General features: G+C 33.6%; 1 long non-coding RNA gene across 1 annotated transcript; it reads left to right on the top strand.

Moving 5' to 3' along the window:
• Positions 1-944: 944 nt before the first annotated feature.
• Positions 945-1807, top strand: LOC118270008 (uncharacterized). Its single transcript, XR_007707447.1, has 2 exons — positions 945-1539; positions 1620-1807. It is a non-coding gene; the product is annotated as an uncharacterized LOC118270008 (long non-coding RNA).
• Positions 1808-9233: the final 7426 nt, after the last annotated feature.

Here is a 9233-nt window from a genome sequence, read left to right on the forward strand (position 1 = left end):
GAAATTTCACGGTTACATTGTGGAATTATCTGGAATTACTTTATCGCGCAGGAACGCGGGCGAAACCGCTGGCAATATAGAATAAAGTCAATAATATAGTTAAATGAATAAATAGTTAAAACAACATGTTCACAGCCTATTGTTACTTATCCTTATTCAACCAACATCACATAATCCTTAGATTAGTCGAAAATATCGTGGAAAGTGACAAACTAAAGTGAAAATGTACACATAAAGCGGATTTCATTTCTACATATTCGGGTTTTAATCTTCCCTCCATAATATACTGTAGTTGTATCACAAAAGCTGTAATAGTGTGCGATGCGTTAGACTGCTACTAAAAGTGGCTTAGCTTTGTTATTGAATAGAGAAAAGTGCAGAAGTCCCAACCATACTATTTTATATTTGCTACATTTAACGATATCATGTGATTTAGTTTAATTTTCAAAGGATATTAGAAAAGTTGCGCATTTTAAAGGTCCTTATTGTTATTTACTTTCTAGCGTATCGTAGAATCCTGAGCTGCGGACAACGTTACAGGTTACCGGGGCTCCGACTCAAAGCAGGAGAAGGAACGGGGTGGTATTTAGTCAGTAAGTCTGACACTCCCTCTCGCGTCACCTAAGGCGGGAAAAGGCATTGGAGGTTTTCCCTCTTAATAAAAGAAGTATCGTAGACGGCCAATTGATTACAAAATCTAGTTTAGAACTGTTCCTTGTTCTATTAAACCATCACAGTAGAAAAAAGTGGCTAAATGTAGCTACATAGATCCAACTGTTAACTATGCGTTGCCTGCATTACGCTACGCTAGTATTTTAATAGACTTAGAGAATTTAGTAGTACGAGTAAGTAGGTATACTAGATATTAGCATCAGCGCTCTGATTGGCTGGTTTATTCGAACCAACCAATCAGAACGTCGAACGCGTTCTTGTTTCGATTACTGGAAACTAACGGTCTTACTAATAAAAATATGTTAAACAACTGTTTAACGTCTAATTACTTATTCAATGAATAAGGCGTGAATAGCTAGATATACACTACTTTACTAATAAACAGTGTATAAGCCTTGAGTAACTATTTAATTGTTATAACACTAACCGCTGGTAACATTTTGAGAAGTGTTCCGAAACCATAAAACGTAAAAAACACCACATTTTCTATTTCTATTTTTCTTTCATATTTACATGATTTTATTTACCAGTGACTAGAAAATAAGAAATGAACTATTTCTGTTTATTACAAAATATTTTCAGTATACATACGTGTAGATATTTAAATTAAATTATTTAACATTTTCCAATCAGTAAAATGTCGTCTATAAAGAAGAACATGTTTTGAACGCGCTTTGAAACGTCAAATGTCATTTTCCGCAAGAAATGTAAAAAGATAAATACAAACTCAGGTCGTGTTGTTTTTCGTATTTATATTTCTTATGCATTCATTTTATTATTGATAATAATGGGAAATGGAGTCGTTTGTATCGTAGCAAAGAAGAGGAAGCGTGCTACTACTTGGGATCCCTTGTGATTAGGTGTAAAGTAAGTATTATTTACCAAATTCTAGTCCAGTTAATTCTCAAAACTATATATTTTTTTAAATTACTACCTATTTGTTTCAGCATAAGGATGAGCAGATGATAAGAAATCAAGTTCTCAATGAGAACTGTCGTAGACTGAAAATGAGGTAACAAAGAAACACATGCTAGAAGCCTATGAGTGGACGCGAGCTGAACAAGAGCTAAGAAATTTAAAATAACAAAATATTTGACTAGAAACTCAAATAAATAAAATACATTCTCAGTATAAACTTGTTCTTTTATTTTAAGGAAATGTTTGTTAAAACTGTGTTCTTATAAACAATTGTCTTGCAATTTGTCCAGTAATATCGTATGATGTCTGACTCTGTTGTTGATGAAATGAAGGCTGATTACCAGTTTCAAACATTTAAAGAATTTACAGTACAGCAAGAGGAAGTAAATGTTTGATTTTTGACTCTTGCCATGTATGTTGGTTGCATCGTCTTGTACTTCTTACTGCGCCCATACCCTGAGAGCTACACAAACTTGAAGCTCCACAGAGAAGCCGCCAGCCAACCTTCTTTGTTTGTTCTATGTCTTCTCGGATCAAGTCCACCACTTCTCTGACATATCTCTTAGTAAACCCGTACATTCATCTTCTTCGAAAAAAAGGCATCAAATACGTGTTTTATAAGGTTTTGTCTTTCTTGGTCGTTCCTCATTGTCCAACTCAAGAATATTAAAATGGCGCAGATATTCGAAATAATCCATCATAACCACTAAATTAAAATATATTACGAGATAAGCCACGACAATAAGTTATTTGTTGGTTATTCACACGCTAAACAAGCTTATTTGACTAAATAAGGATTGTGTAAAATGACATACACTTATACAACTGTTATAACGGGTGTATAAGATGACAACCCCTATACATTGATTATTAGTAATGAATATGCTATATAAATATAACGCGTGTATACAGCGTGTATACAGCGTGTATACAGCATGTATAAATGTTTATTAGTAAGACCGTAAGTGTGCTTGTACTTCTGAGTATTCTACCAAGTAACAAAACAGAACAGCATTGTTTTATCGAGAGTTTACGGTTTGTTTTTATTACCGCTGTCTATTATAGTCGGTGGGGTAAAACATAAAATCTTTGTATTGTCCGAGTTATAACTTATCACAGTCACTGTAAAAAGCAATAACTGTATGTATAGTTTAGAAGCTTTGTTCCCAAGAAGTTAGTGTTGTACTTAATAGTTTGTACTATGTTATTGTATATCTATGGCGTTATTATTCTTTAGTGGAGTTGTAGATTTGTGATGTCTTTTGTCATTGAAATGATACGGATGGTGGACGGAACACTATTATCCAACAATCACGCTGAAACTATTGAACGGATTTTAATGAAATTTGGTATATAGACAGGTTATGAGTTGACTTTGGTCATACGTTATATGAATGAGAGCGAAGCCGCTGGAAGAAGCTAAAACTATTATTTAAGATCTAATAACAAATGTGATCTTCTAGAAAATCTATGCTACTTGTTCTTGCTTGCAATTACTTTACACGAAATTAAAAAAAAAAACATAATATTTACACAAGCAGTTTAAATTCGGTCTTTATGCTTAAGTTTTACTTAAAAATACTTAAAAACGTCTCTTAATCAAATTATAATAAAAAATATATTTATTATATTGCTCTATAGAAATGATGATGAAAACGATTCATTGTATGTTAAGTACTATTTTAGTTATAATATTTTACGTTCACTTCTATAAAGAACCGGAGATAAAGAGATTTAAGAGATATCACACACCATAAAGAGTTTACAGACCTCTTTGTATGACAATGAACGTGCATTTGTAAGCGTTTGTCATACAAACAGCGGGAACTGCGTTTTATTTGACAAAGCATAATTTTCTACCTTGTATTATTCGAATAGAATAGTAGAGCTGCAAGCAAATTCTTCTAAATATGTAATAAGTTCGAATGTACCAAATAATTAGTGATGTGACATGCCTTTTTTGAGAGGGAATAATCATTCTATGACTGCCCACGTCTTAGGCGAGGCGAGAGGAAGTGTCAAACTCTTACTGACTAATAGTAACAATTCCTACTCCAGCTTTTCGAGCTGTAGCCCCGGTAACTGCAGCACTGAGTTATGTCACCTGCCTATGTCTGAATACATAGTATTCCTGTACTAACATTGCTAAAGCGTGACTTATGTTTCGATCTTCAGATCAGAATAGACGAAATTTATATTATTACTAATACAATTTTAAAGAATACACAGAAGAAGTAGAATAACCGTCTAGTAAAACAAAATGAAGAGTATTGGTGCTTTTCCACCAGAGATGTCTTATTTACGTTGCATGCTGCGTTGCTACGATGCGTTTGGCACGCATAGCTTAGCACTGGTGGAAACGGATTCAACTAAGATATGTTTTTATATGGAAAGATGCGTGCTATGAATGGTTTCTCTACTATCGATACATCGCATACTCGAGCTGCGCATCTTCCTCGCACAGCTACTTTGCGACGACGCATCTTCATAGCACATCTTACTCGTACAGCTACATAGCTTAGTATCAGTGGAAACGGTCACATAGTTTCACAGCATAGCTACATAGCATCTCTGGTAGAAAAACACTTTAAGAACTATCAAAATACGTTTTATTAAAAGGCGGTATATTGATGATTTTCCCTTATAATAGATTTTATCTTAGATTCTCACTCGCTCATAGTAAACAGTGTAACCAAACCCTAGTTTCTATATAACGGGCAATATCTTTAGGGAAAATAGGATTGAGATATCGGAAATAAAGGCAGCATGAAAAGACGAACTGACCCCATCTCATCGTTCTAGCCTTTTGTCAAGTAAAAATACTGAATTGATCGTAAAGAAAGGAGAGGAAATTCTTCGATGTCGCTGGTAATAAGGTCTTGATATCAAGCTGGACGAAGTGTTTGTGGATTATGTTTAATGTACTACATACATACATAACATTATGCCTGTCTCCTATGGGGGTACGCAGAGATTACGAAACAACATATTCAAGTTATCACTAAGATAAATAGCATATCTTTGTATTGAGTATCTGTTTTTTTAATTTTAAGTACCATTGTAGTTTGAAACTTGAGTTAATCATAATTTCTGACTCAAACTAAAACTAACCAGGTTTTTAGCGGACTTATGGTCAAAATATGAGTTGGAGATCTGTCATTATCCTCCTTTGACTTACCCAGTTCTAAATTTTAAAAGAAAATGTCATAAAAATATATATTTGTGATTGATATTCTTAATTCATTTCTTAAAAAACTCATAACAACGCACTTTTTATAGAGATGCACAGATTACGAAACGAATTAAAAATGACACAGGCCTTTTATTAACAAAAAGGCATAAAAAATGAAGACTTTGAATACTGAACTATTGTCATTTTTATTATTGAACATCTGCTGCCAATCACGCGAGCCGATATTAGATTTCAAACAAAGAAAATATAAAAAGTTTGTGACTCAAAATTAAAATTACATTCAAAAGAAGCTTGGAACGATGTTAATTTTGCAAAGATTTGATTGGGTATTACAAATCTTTAGAGACTGAAATAAAATTGCTTATTCTAAGTTATTGGGTCTATCTGTAATTAATGTTTTCTTTGTCATTCTTTAATTTAATTTTAGATATCTAAAAGTGTAATCTAAAAGTGTGATAATATCTAAATATTGAATACAAAGTCTCCGCCGCCTATTGACACCCGACACACTTGAAGCGTTACAAGCGAGTTGCGTTGCGGAATCGGGGATTGAGAAGGGATGTAATTGGGCCTCCGGTAACCTCACTTACATAGTGAAACACAACGCAAGCGTTGTTTCACGTCGGTTTTCTGTGGTATCACTCCGGTTTATTCGTGCCAAACATATAGAAGATAGAAGTAACAGAGATAATGTAACTGGATCTTCAAGGCCGAATGGGCTATTTCTTGCTAGGCATGTTCCATCTGCGACCGCATCGTCACTCAGGTGAGATCGTGTTCAAATGCCTGTCTAGTTTAAGTTCCTAAATTGTAGGTGTTTATCGTTGTAAATTAATTGGCAACATACTACGTCTCAAAGCAATTAATAGTAGACCAGAATTTAAAATCCATTGCCTTGAACGAGTACTTACTTTAATACATTTCATTTTCAACTTTCAATTTACGACTTTCACTACGAATAGCATTACATAGTCTACGGTTCTTGCTAAAATTCGATTTTCAAGTTGCAATGGGATTTAATATCGCAATATTTATCTCTTGAGATAAATTACAAAGAATAATACCAAAACTATCCAACATTTTAATTCTAAAAATAAGCTTTATTTTCCTCAAATTTTATTAATTAAATTGTAGGCAACATTTCAGTAGATTGCATCCACGGGACTGCTGCTGCGAACTTTAATTTTCATTAGTTCTCAACAATCGCTTTGACTCCTTAGAGACAATGGTTATAGTGACAATAGGGGTCTTTATGAGAAATTCTAATCCCTAGTTTAATAAGGCCAAGCTGAAGAAGTTTATATTTTTATTATTTTTAGTTTTCTCTTGTAAAAATGTATGCTTAAATAAAGTTTTACATGGCTGTCTTAAAGCTGTAGCCAGTAATAATATTATTATAGCAGTGAGCAGACATATTAACTATTTTTAAATTACTTATAAGACGCGTTTCAGTATTTTTATTTCGTGTAATACGAAAAATACATTTCCAACGTTTTAAACTAATGTATGGAAATATATGCATTCATCATTTTTGTTCAATGTTCTAGATTCTAGATAGATGTTTAGTAAAATGGTCAGTATTGTGTTGCAAATAAAAGCTTCACTATCAGCAACGACTATCAAGCAGAACCAGGCTCTTTACTGATAAATAACCTAACACTGCCTACATACATATTATTATATGTATAACTTCACGTCTGTGTCCAATACGCCTGCGCTCAGTTGTGACGTCGTCAACCTAGAGTAGGCAGAGCCTATGTAATGCCAATTGCTACGAATCTTACATACCTCTTTCGCTTCGTCTACAGTCGTCAGTCTTTTCATGCATGTTCGTCGGGTATGGATACTTTTAATTTGGCCCTTCTTACATATGTTCTGCGGTCGATAAATGTTCATCTAGGATGCTTTCTATTCTAGAGGTAATTGTTTCCTGACTAGGGAATCGAATTACTCAATCAATAAAACCACAAATTGATTTAATTAGCATTTTAATACATAAGTAATCTACCCTTTTCCAAAGTTTATTTTCGTGCATAATCTTCAAAGGTATTATTGGAACAGGTAGCCATTGTTTTTAAATCTCTTTGTTTATTAATTCCGGGTGAAATAGGAATTAATCATTGGGTCCTTTGTGCTATTTACATATTCAATTCATCGTTATTTTGAAGCTGTTGAAAGAGGATATATTGGGTCGTTATTTATTAGATTCGCAATCAAATTTTGCAAAGGAGAGTATTTTACCATTAAGTGGAGTGAAAATGTTAATGATCTAAGCAAAATGTATGAACTAGTGCTTCAGGTTTTTCTAATATAATGTCAATGACTGCACGGTTGGCGCGGTGGCTGGGCAACCGGCTGCCGAGCAACGTGTACTAACTCTTTATGTGATCAGCACATTGTTGTTTCAGGTCTGAGTGTGATGTGTATGTGAACATGTATATTTGTAAACGCACCCACGACACAGGAGAAAATCCTAGTATGAGGCAAAGTTTTATAAAGACAAAAAAAAATCACTGCTCATTACAAAATATGAAATATATTATGTACTAAAAGTCCTTGACATTTAAGTTACAAAGAAATAACTAGACAACATCAGTACGAACAACAAAAACAAGGACTAACACACAAACACAGGACATATAAACCAAATGAAGAGTTGTAGAGATTTTACTGTTACCCACAGCCTTTAAGAAAGTTCTTTAAGAACTCTAAAACAGGATTGTCGAGTTCTAAGGTTTGTACTCAAGAACTTCAGCTATTATGTAAACTGGTGTGTATGTTTATGTGCTTTGCTGGTATTTTTGCTTGTATGTGAAATACGATGTGTGTATGTGTATGTAAAATATGGCGTGTCAAGAAATGACAGTATTAACTCTGGAGTGATATTATAATCGGACCTGTGGACTGCCTAGGATTAGCGAGTAGAAACGGGTGGTTTTTAGTCAGTAAGAGTCTGATACTTCGTCTCGTCTCGCCCAATGCGGGAGAAGCCATTGGATTTTTATGATTTCCCCCCCTCAAAAAAGGGGTGGTATTATAAATATGAATGTCTTTTAAGTAAGATAGACAATATTTTCTCTGTGTATGTGAAATTATGTTTATAGGTGCACAGAACAAAACACTAAACAATATTTTTCGTAATATTATTTATGCTATGAGATTGTAATTTAAGTTATGTGTATACTTTAGAATAAGCTACGATGATAGCATATCCTTGTTGGCTACAAACCCTAGTACTTTTATAAATAAAGCCTAAAATTATAAAGATCAAAGAAACATTTTAGGGAAGTAGCAAAATAATTATTTGGTTACACAGAACATAATCTAGGGTACTTATAGCAATAATGTATCAGATTTAAGAGGACATTAGCCTCCGTATAAGGACAGTTTTAAGGCATTTAATTGCCAACTTGTTTACCTGTTACATATATGAATAGAGCAAGAGTTGTATACTACGTAATTCGTGGTACTTGAGCTCGAAATGTAGCAGTATTTATGTGGTATATAAATAAGAAAGGATAAAGTCCTAGTAAACTGACATTGGTTTATAGAACTCAAAGTATAGAGTAAGTAAAGTAGGTATATTCGGGTTTGTTTTAAATAGTAATTTGATCAATAAAGTAGTTTTCAATATTGTACGTCTAAAAAATATAGTTTACCTATGATGATTAATTTATAAATAGTGATAAGTTTTATAAATACGTATTATAATCTATTCAGTATAAATGCAGGTTTAGGCATTCTACATGGTTGGTTGGGTTATTTCATCCCCAGTTGGCTGCAGTGCTGTGGTATGCCATCCCATCAGGTGTAGAAAGTGAAGGAACTGGGAGTGCACTTGTTTAGGCGCACACATTTTGAGCACTACAATAATTTATCACCTGCATAGTACATACTGAATCAACGATACCCATTTCAAAAGATTACTAAAAACATCTGCAATATTCCTCTTACGTGAAATATTTCCACGATAAGTGTATCAAAGGTCTATAGAAAACCAATAAGTCTTGTACCCAGTATTGAGGTGGATCCAAAGAGAAAATTACGTCAAAGTAAGGGGCATAAAGGTGACTTTTATGTGTTCGTAACTTAATTAGTTTTCTTCAACGTTTATTGCCACGAAATCAGACGAAAGATATGCGGTTGCGGCATTTGAAATATAATTACTTTTTCGTATAAAAGTTTAGGTTTTTAATTGCATATCGGTATCAAAAAGACGTACTTGAGTACTTATTTTTGTTTACTAAATTAATTATTAAAGGCGCGATATTTTCCGCATCGTGTGCTGAACATGAGCCTCTAGCACGTCTTGAAACAAATCGAGTTCCTCGTCAAATAATTACGTAAGTAAGCCGAAAAACATTATAATTAAAAGAGTTAAACTCCAACAAAACTTCTAAAATGTACTAAACAAAGCCTCGTGTAAGTGATCAATGGTCAATAATAGCCG

This window comes from Spodoptera frugiperda, chromosome 30, assembly GCF_023101765.2.
Source record: "Spodoptera frugiperda isolate SF20-4 chromosome 30, AGI-APGP_CSIRO_Sfru_2.0, whole genome shotgun sequence".
NCBI classification, from domain to species: Eukaryota; Metazoa; Arthropoda; class Insecta; order Lepidoptera; family Noctuidae; genus Spodoptera; species Spodoptera frugiperda.